The 15655-nt window shown below is 39.1% G+C and overlaps 1 protein-coding gene across 3 annotated transcripts in view; it reads right to left on the reverse strand.

Moving 5' to 3' along the window:
* Window positions 1-14136, reverse strand: part of cemip (cell migration inducing hyaluronidase 1) — a 66232-nt gene extending 52096 nt beyond the window's left edge. Inside the window, exons 1-4 of one of the 3 annotated variants that reach the window (XM_064336603.1) lie at window positions 13983-14136; window positions 13794-13890; window positions 13176-13373; window positions 12962-13076 (exon numbers count right to left, since the gene is read on the reverse strand). The gene's annotated coding sequence lies outside the window, so the exon portion shown is untranslated. The remainder of the gene's footprint in view (window positions 1-12961; window positions 13077-13175; window positions 13374-13793; window positions 13891-13982) is intronic. The other 2 variants (XM_064336604.1, XM_064336602.1) reach the window with 2 other exon arrangements.
* Window positions 14137-15655: the final 1519 nt, after the last annotated feature.

Genomic DNA, 15655 nt, shown 5'->3' on the forward strand with positions numbered 1-15655 from the left:
TAACCTTTATTGCATAGATATTATGCAGAAATAGCCACCTAAAATCATATTGTGACCTTACATGTACTTGAGCAGAAGGTGGAAGTCCTGATGAATTTGACCTAAATGTTTTGCTAAACCAATAAATTGTTAAAGCCTACTCACGGTTTAGAGTGCCCATTTTTGGAGAAACTAAGTTAGTGAAAGAAGTCACGTCCTATATGAAACGGTGCCATACATGTAATGAATAGCTCCACAAAGGTCAGTGGAGTGTTGTACACTTTCAAAAACCCAGGGGAAATGAGAGGGATAATTATACATGATGTGGCAAAACCTGTTAATTTCCAGATTGTTGCTGACAGAATGTCCATTTGAGTGGCCTCGCTGGAAACTGAGGACTCTCATTCTCAGCTGTTCTGGCTGTCCTTTCCATCCTGATGGCTGATATGCCTCTCCACCCACTGCCCTTTGTTGTGCTGGGAAAACAGCTTACACAGGGAGCTAGCCCACCATAACAACTGCACACCCATGAATCTGAAAGATGCGAGCAAAGAAAACAAAGAACCAGCTTCTAACACTATAAACCGAGCTCTGCTAAACTGAGAACGATGAGTCATTATTCCTGTTCTCATAGTCCTCATACTGTAATTTACACAGACACACATCTCGAACGCGCAGGTAATACTGCCCCATTTCAACAAATATAGTGTATAGTGCTGCAGAATGTGATGCTCCTCCAACATCCTGACATTACTTCAAAACTTGCAGATGTGTTAAAATAGAAAGAATTAACATGAGAAGCATAAACTCCATGTTACCAGGGACACACAAAAGTAATGCTAAATTAATAAGCTTGCAAGCACAGCAATGTTTTCTCAAGTAACATAAACCATCTTGTGGTTACTGTGAACAATGATTAACTGAGGATTAGGATAATAAGGCTTAAGAGTCAATAAACAGAGCCCAAACTAAAATGTGTACTTGTTGCAGGGAAGAACCCTGTGCTTTCAGTGACTGCCAGCAAAGTTGCAGTAGCATCAAGACTGGACCCTTCATCAGTGTGGAAAGTTCCATCAATCACAGCAGGAGGAAAAACACATTAAAAAGAGCTCAATAGAATACTGGCTACATTCATCATGATTGACATAAGTCATTATAAAAGAAAGTCAAAATATAGAAATTGTAATGGTTCTCTGGAACATGGGCAAAGCTGTAAACAAGCTTTTCCAAGGCAAAAAAAAAAAATCATTTAAACAAACCCGTCAAATATTTCATGCATTAGCACCGTCTGTTTTCACAGCTCGCTAGCCTTCGTGTGAATCTCAAAGATCACAGCATACCAGGGCTAAACAAAATATGATGATTAAATATAAAGCATGCTTTCTTAGGTTATCAAACAGACATTCAAGCCTGCCATTGTTAAGGCATCTAATTAAGCAGTGCTAAATACACTGAATAAAAGAGCCCGGCTGCTCTAATCCTTTTCCGCTCCACGCAGAATACAAAGGCAGAGGAGTGTGTCTGTTCTCTTGACCTTCTCTGCACCTGCAAGTCTCATGCGCACGAAGCGCAGAGCACTCGCTAATCTCGCCATTGCAAAAGGGTTACTCATCAAGGTTAATATGAAAAGAAATGCTAATAGATATCCTGGTGCTGCCTTTTGGAACAAAAGAAGGCATTTCATTAAGCTAGCAATTATTTGAAAAAAGGTAAATTATTTCAATGTGACAGTTCTTCAATCTAGGGGCACTGTGCTTTTTTTTGTTTGTTTTTTTGGTCAGGGTTTGATTTTTAGCTCTATCTCTTATATAGCCCCTACTGATGAAGCTCAGTTTAATTGGATCCTTCTTCCAATTTTGCGGATGATTGTCCATTACTCTAATTGCAAATCTGCTTAAGCAACCCGAGGTGGTTGAACAAACAGATTTTGCATTATTTTTTAGTGACAGGCATGGTCACCTATTGCCGGAGTTTGTCTAGACCACTTCTGGACAAGCCTGAAAATCATCACCATTTAAGGTAAAGTCAAGCAGTTACTGTATGCAACAGGTGAAACAACTTACACTTTCACTAAGGCACTTAAGCCATTTGCTTTTCTTTGTTGGTTATTTTTGTTATTTTTATCCTCTTTTAAGAAAGACTGACACTTCAGACAAATGATATACACTGCATGAATGAGCCATGCACCATTTTTGTTTTGTTGCAAACCTAAGTAAAAACAGAATCTGAGCCTTAATGAAAGGAATGTGGTTGATGCAACCGATAAACCTGCTTACACTGGCTCACACTTCACTTTCACCAGACAGGAGAAATATTACATAATAATGCTTTTTGTTTTGGCCCAGAAACTCTTCTGAGTCAGAAAAATGTGGCTGATTAAGCCAAATAATGCAAAGGATACCGAGAGAGGTACCCCAATGTATCGGCCTTTCTCCTGTTTTTCCACTGTCTGGCCAACAGCCTCCTCTCCTGCCTTTAACCTTCCCCAAAACTGAGACTCCTTCCAGGAAGTTGAAAATCTTCAAGACTTCAGTGTTTTTTAAAAGAATCATGATTTGTTTTATTATTCGAAAGCAAAATCATGCCTTTTGTTTTACATTTTTCTCCTGAACACATATCCGCAGAGAAAGGCTTCCTTGCCACAGGGATAGGCTATCTGAAGAGGGCTTACCCACAGTTGCTAAAGATGACATCACCCCGATTTGGGCTGCACAGTCATTGTTAGGCAAGGTTATCTGTCTATGAGATCTCGGTTCCCAGGGTCTAGAGGGCTCCATGGAGAGGTGAAAGTGCGGACAGCTACGAGACAGAATCCAGATGCCATTCAGCCCAGGCTGGGAGATGTTTGTTGGGACAGCGTGCAATCAAAGGTACGATGTGCAAATCTCAGAGAAATAATCTGAGCAAATATGACTGCTTTTAACTGCAGCACTCGCAAAGCTGAACACCTGTACTGAGCAAAAGAAAAAGTAAATGTATCCTGTGGGACCTTCTAGTTTTGATGCACACGCAGCTACACTGGCATCGTTCTGTGCTCGCTGTTACTTGCCACCCTTTTATTGCTCACCATGGGGTATTCAATATTCCACGGAATGTGACAGAGAATAAGAAATTAGCCCTCATGCTAAAAACCCAGGCATCCAAATGATTTTATTTCCGTCTAATGGAAAACAAACCTCAGCCTCCGCCAAGAGACAATTATCTCTACGAACAGCATGTGTGTTTTTAAAACGTCATTTGATGGAGACCCACAGAGACAGGTCTTTTCACTTGTAAATTGCGAATCACTGCTATTAACAGATTATTAAAATTTATCATAAGGCCTGTTGAATTCATATTAAATCTTTCTGTGTGACGGTTTTAATGCTAATCGGCAAACTAACCTGGAACTGCACAGCTACGGGAATTAAATACATTTTATGCACCTCTAAATTCTATGAAGAGGATCTTAATAATGGTACTAAGCCACTCACAGGAATTAATATCTCTTTGAATGAGAACAACTGTGATGTTCCACATGATAAAAGAGGCTTTAAGTACACTGGCAAAGAGAAAGCTACAGTGCAGTACAGGGGTCCTTACGTCTTCCTACAGTTACATTTAATGCTTTTAGACTACTTTATTATCTTTCTTTCACTGTCAAAATATAAGTCAGCATAGGGTTACAATAGCATGGAGCTGATATAGAAACAATAAAGAAGTTTCCTTTATTACTATCACATATTCTGACTGATAGGTGCTGTCGATAAAAGCCACTCATATAAAAGCAATAAACCAGAATTTTCCCCCGATTGTTCACCATCTTGTGTTTAAATCTTTAATCTACACTGCGTAATATTTCTAACATATTAAGATCACTCGCAGTCTAACATTGTGCACTTTTCTGACAAACAATGTCTTGATGCTTTGGCTAGTTATTGTATTTACAAATATGATACACAAAAAATCTATAATCATAATAACAGTAACAATAATCCCCATCATCATCATAATAATAATGGTGATCATAAAAAGCCCTGGGTGGTTCATCCTCCCAAAAATGAGGTCTTCAATGTAGTGACAGGTCCCACAATTTGATCATGCAGTGGTGACTGTGGCAGCCATCATCACAGGGCAACACATAACTGATTATATCGTCACCCAGGGAGCAGACAGGGTCCTATTTCATCAAGCAAGAGTGATACAGACACAATCACAACACAGCTCAGGTGGTGGGCTGCAGAGGGAAAAGAAACAGCCACTGGCAGAATCCATAGGCCAGTCCCATCACTGTAACACCCTCCATTTATGTGGGAGAGCACAGACAAACATGCTTGCTATAATTTCCTGAATAACCGGAGAGGACATTGGAGTGACAGGACGGGGCTAAAAGCATGATTGGCCATTCAAAATAGAGAAAAAAGAACTGTGAATTAAAATTAGATTGAAAACATCTGGACTGAATGGGAAGGCTACACCTGGCATGTATGTGGTGAGGCATCTAGAGCTGAAAGCACTGGCAACGGCTTTTCTGCATTCATTTCAAGCGAGGAACTCAGTCTATGCAACAATCAAAATCACATAAACATATCACAGCTGACAGTGCAGAAAGAACTTCCTGGTTCACTGTTCAGACAGTGACTTCACATTCTGCCAACCCCTTTTGCCTCTCTCTACAAACACTGACTGACCATGAGAGATGGAACTAAGGCTAAGAGATAGAGCAATAAAACTGAAAAACAAAGGCTTTACTCTTGTGGTTCAGTTTTTAAGTGAACAATTACGCTTATCTTATGCATTTGTTCACTCATTTTTTGTTTACCTTGCAGATTCCCCTCCCCAGGCTGAGAGTGATTTTGAAGATGCCAAGCAAAATCCAGTTATATAAAAGTTGAGGTAAAATTTCTGAAATAACTATGGTTATTTAAACAATATTCAGTAAGGTATAATGATGCGCTATATTTAATTATTTATTTATTTATTTATTTACAATTTAGCCTGTGCCATTTGCAAATCCCTAATGATCCCTGATATATACAATAATATATAATCATATAATCCTTAAATACCTCCCCACTTCCCCAAAATACTGTTTATTCTATTAAAAAAAAAAGACATCTAGATTATATACAAATATAAGCATCACTTGAAATATAGGCTTTGATGCTCAAACTGCCTTAACAATATGTCTGGCTCACTCTATTATAGTATGTTCGCACAGAAGCCTTCATTTTTCTGTTCTGACAAAGAATGATTGCTGCAATTTCCAGATAAATAGGTAGAAGTGAGATAAAAGCCTTACATTAGTTGTTGCCTCTAAAGATTTATGATGGCATTCTGAAAGAATATAGGCATATATGAAGAGCAAAACTGTATTTTGTATCCTCTAATATGCCTTTTAAGTGTGAAAAATGCTGCATTTATAGAATGACAGTAACTTAAAATGTTAGACAAAACCCAATTTTTTTAGCGATTACTTTGTGGCACTGCAGGACACCAGAAAAGTTTGCTCTATGAATATGCGCAGATTGGAATACCATGAATGACAGTAATAGTTTTTTTAGAAGCTAAAATTGAATTGAATGAGTATATTTATCCCGCATTTCACAACAAACACTTATTATTCCATCAGTTCACACATTTGAATAAAAACGCCATAATTCAAGAGGTGAGAGGTAACATGTACAGTCATAAACCTCAGAGGAAAAATGTGTCACATACTATGTCAAATTCCACCGCACTCTGTAATTAACTATTTCAAGGCGAGTCCACTCATCTTGGCCATCAGGAAGAAAGCCTGCAGAGTGCAGACAGCCAAGTAGCTGTGTAGTGCAAAATGAGCCATAAATGAAAATTTGGGGGGGGGGGAAGATTCAGGGAATTCTCTGTACTGAGCCCAGCCTGTGCATACTACACCGTTTATGTGGGGATTAAATAAATACCAAGCCATTAAAGCAAAGAAACTGACAACTGAAATAGATTAAACGAATAAACTAATACAGGGTTATGTTGGCTCTATCATAATGGAACAAAATCTACAACAAAGCTTGTATAACCAGAAGCAATCAAACTAGTTGTGAAAAATTTGTCATTGTAAATTGAATCGGCGTTAAATAGATTATATTTTGCAGTCGATAATAAAATAATGTATACCAATATCTAAACTGATGTCTACCTTAAGTTGGATCTTGGTGCAGTATTGCTGATTAAACTACCAATGGGATAACAGTGAAGGATTCCAAACAGTCACATGTCATGTCAACAACACGTATTATGTTTGCACAGCTTCCACTTTTTTGTTCTAATACTTTCTTCTAGCGCTTAATTCCAATGCAGCTACTTCTGTGTTTGTGTCCTACTGTTCCCAGATTCTCTATACCCCTATAACACATTTCATTTGTGCCTGTTACAGATAAATATACAATTTCACATGAAAAGCTCTGAGCTCAGACTCTGACTCCCCTAAAATCAGTTCCTGCCGCCTGGAAATAGCTTGCATTGAGGGCCATGGCTAGTCCTTCATCCTGGCTTTGTCACCAGGCTGTCTGTGACTGAAATTACCGCTCTCTTGCATGCCGGCTGTTCCAAGCACCTCTTTCCCAAACCATTATTAGTAACCAACTCCATCTTTTATCTAGGAGGGAAAATGGGAGTGAGGAAGACTCTGAGTACGGGGGCTGACTATACTACGTGTCACTACCTGCAAGAAAACTACATGTTTCTTCTTCAGGAAATGCGAAATCTTCCCGCAGAGCACTGACCGGAGTATATCTGATAATCATCCTGAGGGGACATTCTCAGAATTTCTGCCACAAGAGACAGAGAGGCAGCAAGCAGGTGTCACTGCAATCACTGTGATCAAATGTAGCCGGCAAAAATGACAGAACACCACATCCTAGGAAATAATGTGGGAGATTTACATTTACAATATAAGATTGCACAAAAAAATTGCACCAGCAAAGCCGAGTATAGTGTAAAAAGTGGTACTACAGGAGAAACAGAGGCAATAAAGAGGCCATTTATTCAGGGGATGACAGCATTCACAAATGCCTTTTAGGTTGAGATGTTACCGTGGTGGTTGAAAATGATCTTTAACAAGGAAACTATTCGCGTTTCCATCTGGCTCCTTTGTTTCGAGTCTGATACTTTTGAGGGTCTTTCTCCTCGTTCTCTCAAGGGGTTCATTTAGTTTCACTGAATGTAGGTTGCCTGACTTAATCCTATGCAAATGAACGTTCGGCTCGAGCTCGGCACCGCTAAATGTGTTTCAGTCTGCAAGGCACTGCAGCTGTTTATTGATATCACCCTAAACACTGTTTGCTTTGCAGAGACTCTTATCCAGGGAAACCCATAAAGCCTGCATTTTAACTGCAGCTATCCATTTAAAAAGCTACAGTCCTGTCCTAAAGCAGTACAGAATCATCAACAAGCTCAAACATACAGAAACACAGGACCAACGGGTATTTGAACTTGCAACTTTTGTCACACCTTCCTTGATTTTTTTGATGTCTTATGAATAATAGAGATTATGCTCCTGTCACAAAATGAATTGATCTGGTCAATGAATAAAAACAAAATTAAAAGTCAATGGAAAATAACAAAGCGAAACAAAACCGATAAATTATTACACCTTTGACTGCATCTCATTTTCAAGTAGCTACTCATTGATTAAGTCATAAAATGGTGCAGGCATCAGCTAAGCTAATGGCAGCGGTGTGCACCTCGCAAGGTTCCTGAATATTCTCTCTCATCATCAGTAGCATCTGATAGCATGATCTCTGGCTGAGCCTTCCCTTGCCACTGACAGCATATGAATTACTTGGACTCTGACGGATGTCAAGATTGACTAACCTGCTGTGGTTTCTTGGGGGATTCTTTTCCTGTTCCAATGAGATGGCTCTGTCAGTCCCACCTTCAGATTCATTTCCTGGCAGGCATATTTGCATATTTTTCTCTTTTGCCCTGAGAGATCGTTTTACAAATATTAAACAAATCTATGCACCAATTCATTTTTTAAAGTATAGTATCAAGGCATTACATTTCAATCCCACAGAATAATCCTGGGATAAAAGTTTTTAAACACTTACATAGCTTACATGACAGTGGCCTCCCTTAACATGTTATCCAACCAAGCAATATTGAAAGTGATCAGATTGCTAGTGACCACAGCAAGCACTCTCTATTTACACCCATACTGAGGAGTCCATCTTTTGCCCACACATCAGTGCTTTTTGCCATTTCTTGCATGTGAAGATAATGAGGTTTTCCTGTCAAAACACATAACCTACCACATTAGAGGCCAGTCTCAGTAAAGTGCCAGGGTTTCCAGCAGAACCCTGCTTCTCAGGAATAACTCATAATTACGCTCAGTACAGAATACTGAAGACATTATTCCAACGATATTCCAACTTTAACAATGAATTAAAGTAATACAAGTAAAGCAACAATTAAAATAAAGTAAGATTGCCATCTCTAAAGTTAAATGTTGCCAAATGGCTGGTGATTATAACATCACAGATTCTGGGATGCTTGGCCCAATTAAAAGAGGTACAGTATGCGTTTTGAGTAACTGTAAGGGCTATAAATCAACAGAGGGTATTGATAAAGCAAATGCATAGACATAGTCCTACATTCCAACAAAATGTTAGTAGGAGCTTTGTTTCTTTGCGGTTTAGGGCTGGGGACATGTACAGTTGGCACCTGGTATCATGGGCTTAATAAAGCGATTTTCTGAGATCCCTGTTTAAGACATATCTGTGTCAGTGATTTCTTGAGCAGTAATTTTCTAAAAATATTAGTGATGTAGATTCATTATAGCAAGTTCCCTGGCTAAACAAACTAGTATATTCAGTATTAGTTATATGGAAATATACAATGATAAGCACATATAAAGGAAACAAACAGGTTTCAGGAAGACAGCAGGATTAAATATCCAATATTAAGATATTATAATAAAACTTAAACAATGATTAAAGAATGATTAAAGGCTAACATACAGCATCCTGCCCATTGCTGTTGTGAAAAATGTTAAATCTGTCTGAACCAAGGCATTACTACGCAAAGTAATTGTCTTTGACTTTTTAAAGTTTACCAGCTTACACTGCAAGACACTCCCTTGTGATCCTACTACAATGTTGTACAAAATTGAAAAATGCTAAAATATGTGTTTGTACATTTCAGAACACAGCCGCATTTTACAACTTTGACATTTACAATACATCAAAGCTAAAATTATTGAATTATTGCAAAAGATGAAAGCATGTGAAGGTAAAACTGTGAGTTTCATTAAGAGATTCAAGGCAGAAATTGCTTCTATATGACATCTGCATTTCTAATTTAATACATCTGCTGCAAAAGAGAAATAGCCCACAAATGTTGTCAACAAAAACTTGAAGCATATTAAGTTGCATATTAAAAAGCTACTGTGGTACATGGTAAATTTGCTGAGAATCTCCGTTTTGATGAATGCACAAAGGACTGTGGGCCCGTTCTTTCAAAATAGGGGCGGTTGAAAGAGGATGTTATGATATCCACCTATGGAATGCAGATTAGCCTCAGCCGTGGAGAGGCCAGCTATGTGGTCTGGAAGCCTGGCCAGCCCCTGGCTCTGCAGGGCATTATCTGAGACAGACCTGGCAGATCTGTGAGGAGGGCAGCTGCGGGGTTCAGACGGCACAGACCGGGACTAGGACATCTGTCAGCACATCCACCTGTCCAGCTGTCAGGTCATGTTTGGGTCACACGTGCAGCCGGGGATGTGCCGCATCAGCAACATGGAGTGAGTGCCAATAAAAAAACAAGGAAGTATATATATATAGATTGCGATAGATTGGCGGCCTGTTCCTGCCTCTCTCCCAATGCATGCTGGGATAGGCTCCAGCACCCCCACGACCCTGCTCAGGATAAGCAGGTATAGATAATGGATGGATATATATATATATATATATATATATATATTTGTGTGTGTGTGTGTGTGTGTGAGTATATATATATGTATAGCTGAAATGTGTACCATAAATTTTGGGCTGATTGCCTTTGCTGCCAGAACAGGGAGGAAAGCCCAAGGAAGAAAGCTTAATTCTTATATTTCCCAGCGTGATCACTGTCAATGATAAAATGATAAAAACTGTGGGTGCCTTACTGGAAACATATTTAACTGGGTTTATGGCAGTGCCTTTAAAGGATTTTATTTTATTTGAGTCTTAGGTGGGCCTATTTCAACAGTAAAGACAAAAAAGAGAGGCATTAAATATTAAAAACTAAAAGAATGTCAGGCCAGCTCGGCATTTATAAACTCTACGGCAGACAAAAACTGGCACTATCATCACACTGTTTACTCATAAGAATGGATTATTCCCTACAGATAATCTTACAGAGACTGGGTCTAACACATTTCTTCATTTGTTCTTATTCTTACTGAGAGGACAACATTGTTCTCTACAATTCTCCAAGAATGCAACTGTCAAAATTTAATGACATATTCCATAGAATAGATTAGAGAATGAATGAAAATGCTGCAGATAGAAAAAAAGGAAAAAACACATGCCGCAATCCAAGGAGCAAACACGAAAACTGCGACTCCCGTAAAATACACTAAAGCAACACAAAGTCTTTTATCCATTCACATTAGCCAGAGACTGTGAAGCGAATCCGATCACATGCATGAAATTCTGTCTTAGCGGTAGCTGCTCCAGTGGTTCCAGTCAATGTACACGGCCTCCTGCTCTAAGTAGATGAGAGGTCCCCTGCTGAAGGATAACCATTACTGGCTAGGGTTGATAAAGCAATTTAATTCAACTCAGGTCTTGGGGCCTGAAGAACAACTCTTTCAGATCTCCTCCTCATTAAGCCTCAATAGCATCAGTGCTTCTAAACTAAGTATCTGAAACAACAGTTTGAGTATTTGCTAGATTTTAAAGATTCAGTGGTTTGTGGAATTTGAGTTCAGACCTTTTAATTTATTGATTTTTGCTGGCATGAGGGCCACTGCCACCAAAACACATCTGGAATCTAAGGGCATAAATACCTTTAACAATGACAATCGCCCAATGATTCACCCAAACAATCTAGCTCCTTAATTAAGCTCAATAATCTCTGTTGGGGTGAAATCTGTGCAAAGATCTTCTCTGAAGCTACTGACTTAGGACATGCTGCTTTAAAACCCATCCCAGACCACCATAATAACAGATGGGTAAAAACTGCTAGATTCCATTCAGTAGATGTGAAGGGATATTATTTCGCAAGGACTCCAACTCACAGTTGGCAGGCTTGTCGAGATATATAAAAATGGGTGCACTTTTCCTTCTTTGGACAAATGGGAGCTCCATAGCCGCCTCCCATAAATGCTAGGCCCTGGCACGTGGCCCCGCCCCTCCACAGTGGGCCCAAAGTGCCTTGGCACTGAGCTGGAGTGCAGCCAAGACGCTGTGCAGCCAAGCAGTGGCTCAGGATGATGAAGGCCACAGCGATTTTACAGAGCCCATTAAAATAGATTCTGGCTCAGGCCAACCCAGTGCGATCAACAGGAATGAGTACATTGGTTGAGCAGACCAACCATAACCTACTTTCATTTGTTATTCAGACACAATGCATGTTCCTTTAACGGAAGTGAGGAGAACTATTGTGCACACCGACACATTATTCTGGGTTTTTAATCGGAATATATCAAGATAGGAATGCTCTCTTTGTGTAATTGAAATTCCAGGTTGCTATGGTTTCTTGATTGGTTTCTGCAATAGTAGGAATGCTTTTGTGGCAAACATTTAATTTCAGTCAGAGTATCAGGAGCTGTCCATGGTAAGGTAAACATGAAGCACAAAACTCACTGATTCTGAGAAATAATGGGCTGGATGTAAAACATAAAAAATAAAAAAGTCAGAGAGCACGACATTGTAAGACATCTCTACTCTTACTTATAAACTTGCCCCAGGCATGATTTCCCTGGTCCTGGTGTATGATCTCCACAGCTGTGGAGTCGCCCTACCTCATCACCACCTTCAGTCCTACTGGCTAGTCAACCAAGGGTGTGTTCAGTCATCCACTGTCACGCACACACATTCACACATCAAATTGGCCAGGTGGCACAACTTAACCTATTCTATCTTCCAGAATCCAAACACTGATTCCAGTGTTTCCCAACTAATCTCTCAAACATGCTTCCCCCATGCTGCAAGCCCACAGAGTGCAAGGACTTTTTCAGTAAGTCCTGCAAAGCATTTTATGTTTATTTCAATTGCCAAACTTTATCTTCTCATGTTACAGACCACATTTGCCTTCACATTTCCACAAGAATAATATAACAAAATACAATGTCATTTTCTTGAATTAGAATACCTGGCTTATGGCTACAATCACACTGTTTGAAGAACTATCCACAAGAGACTCTTGAATTGTGTATCTAATTTTCCTGCAATTATCTGTACCTTTGTATTTTTTGAGGGTTTTTATTTTTACTTCTGGGGATGAGATACCTGGCAATTGGTCAAATTATACCAACAATTTGGTTTCATATGTAGGAACTACAGGTGCCATTTTTTATTATTAACAATACACAAACATTTAACTTCACTTCTCTCATCATCCCGTGACAGCATGGCATCCAATGACTGCATTCTAGCTTGATTTCTTTCAAATTTCCTTTTGTCGTTATATCAAAACAATTCCTATCACTATTTTCTTTTTCTAAAAGTTTTGTATCATTCAATCATGTTACATTTTCCTTGAGTATAATATTTAAATTATAATTACATTGTGCAGTCACAGCTCCGCCTTGAATTTTGCAAAAGGCACAGTGAGACTCCTATTATGGAGAGTGCTAGGTATTGAAAACAAAACCTGATCGACGCACTTGAATTGAACCAAAAATTGAACCATTCCAGTAGTTCATTCGCTTTCAAAATACAAAATTAATATTTGCAGAGCCGAAATAGGTTTTACCTAACAGTGCAAGGTATTGCTGTTGAAACGACAAATACATGAATAAATGAAACCTCGCCAATCTTACCTGGACGTTGCACCTTTAAAATGAGAGGAATGACTGCATCCGCTGATACTTGTTTCAGGAAACACGGCGTTATGACTGGGACTCCAGATTTGCAGGGTCCTTACTGGGTATCAGTCTGAAATTAACTAGATGTTATTAGCGACCTACACTGGCTACATCGCGAGCTAATATGTGTACGAAAATCAAAATAATGTACAATAAAAAATGTACAAACCTGGTGAGATCCACAGAGTTGAGAGGCTACATTCTAGTGGCTCCACGTTGTTTGCCACTGTTGCTTTGGTTATGCACTTGATGCCCCATATAGAGCGTTATATCTTAGCAGAGCGCCTGTCTTCTTCACAAGGTAAGCAGTAAGCGAAAATTTGCCTTCCACAAATGTGTTTGGTCTCGACCGAAGAAAATGCATCGACTGAATAAAACAACATTCAATTGTCTAAGCAAACGCCACGACAGCCCAGACTTTTCATTACTCGTCGCTTTCACCAATTAATTTAATAGGCAGCTAAGTTGCTCCCAGAAATAAAATGTCACAAAACTACCACATTGCGCGTATATGATTACAGGTGATATTGACCGCAATTTTGTGCTCAGGTAAAATGTCAACATTAATCTTCTAATCTTCATTAATCTGAGCGTTTTATATTATTATTGCTTGATCGGTATGATTTTGCACAAACTGAAATGCCAGCAGCAATTCTCTTCCATTACAAAAGATAATTCATGCTCATATAGGCCTATTTGGCCAAATAAACCAATGCAAATAGCCACAAAAAGCATATAATGACAGAAACTCAGAAAATCACTTCACCGAAATTTGCATTGCTCTTACCAAGATGCATGGATTCTCCTCCCAGTATACTCCAACACGCGCAGAACAGAATGTTATTCCCCTTTATACACCTGTGGCTGTATTAGCAAGAGTGCGCCTTAAGGGGAAAAAAGAAAGTAAGAAAAAAGCAAATTTATATTTCCTCAGTTGATTAATGTCCAAAAGGAAAGGAGTCCTCACACCACCAACCTGAAGCATATGCGAGTCGTTGTCGACTTCGGAAAGTGCAGTCTTGTACAATGAATGCGCTTATTATGTGACAGGGACACCGCGCTCATGTGGTCGTTCTACACTTCCAGAGAGCGAACGGTCTGTTATTTATACACGTCTGCTCCAGGTTTGGCATGGGCTCACTGTTTACAACAGCTGAAAGGTACCACGCCTACAAGAAGCCGATTGGTTAAGTAAATTAACCTTCCAGGGAACTTAATATGCCGTATAAAACACCCTTCCTTGTAATAATTCCATTGATGATTAGTAGCCCAAGTGGAAACTAAAATATATGCATTGACAATAAAATGGAGCCACGTAGAACTGAAATAGCCTTTATTCTTATATGTCTCAAAAAGTTGTTTTTGCATGAACCAAGTTCACGTTCACGTTTTCCATTTGAACCTCTTTGGACCTCCGTATGCTCAGTTATTCAACGGTTTACAGTTACGGTGACATTACAGTTTGTTATTATAACGCAATAGATAGTGCTGTGTTGCAGGTTTTGGCTCTATTAGTATGGGCAAGACAATGTACAATGACAATTGTCAGTGTAGGCTACTATAAAATGAATGCAACCGGATTTTGTCATATGTTTCCGGAACATTTACATCTCTCTTACAGTTCACGTGCTTAACACATTGACAGTTTAAATCATTTGTTTTTCGCTTCATCATGTCCCAGCCATACCCAGGTCTCTCTCTCTCTCTCTCTCTCTCTTTCTCTGTCTCATTTCATTCATCTTAAAGGTAATAAGTAACGTTCCATCTTCAGTTGTCAGTTCAGTGAGAGCACCCTAAAATGGAACATGGTCTATTTTGAACAACCTGCACCTGCTTCCGATGAGCTTCATAACGTAAAGAAGCGTTTGTGGAATGACAGTAGCCTACTGGTTGAAGGACTGAATAGTAATAATAATAATCAGATGACGACACTTTAAAATGCAAAAAAAAAAAAATTTCAGTGATTTTAAACGTTTTTTTCTTAATATGTTTTATATTTATTTAAGTCGTATAGTGTATTCTTTAAAAAATGATTATGCTCCAAACATAGGACGAAAGTAACCACATATCCTACCTTTTAATACAGTCTGTATAAATCGATGTAACAGGTATGATGGGATCATATATGCGTTATATCTCTTATAACAGATATCCTACAATGTATAGTTCGAACAAAATAAACGTGGAAGCGCTATTGACGCCAAGCTGTCTCGGAGCTGTATTTTAGCATACTTCGCAGTAATTTCTAGTTTGCCATAATTCTGACCATAGAGGTCGCTGTTAACAAAAGATGCACGGGAATTGTGGTGAAGTCTGGGCGTAGATTATTTCTGGAAAAGGCGTAATGCCTTATTTCCATTATTATATATTATCTGATTACTACATATCCATGATAATAAAAGAAAAAAGTTACTGACAAATAGTCCCCTTAGTTTGGTACCACACGACAACTTTTCAGAACAGAACATCAAGAGACATGGTCAGCCAGACAACGGCTGATAGACCGAGTTTCGGTCTTTGGAGAAAACACAAACTGTAGGGGGATACAAGAACGATGAGGTAATCTCGGAATCGGATGTTATCACACACTGCCAGAATTGATGAGGGCAGAAACTGTGGTTCTCAGCGTTAGGTCGCTCATCCGCGCGG

Source organism: Anguilla rostrata, chromosome 5 (genome assembly GCF_018555375.3).
Source record: "Anguilla rostrata isolate EN2019 chromosome 5, ASM1855537v3, whole genome shotgun sequence".
In the NCBI taxonomy this organism is placed as follows: Eukaryota; Metazoa; Chordata; class Actinopteri; order Anguilliformes; family Anguillidae; genus Anguilla; species Anguilla rostrata.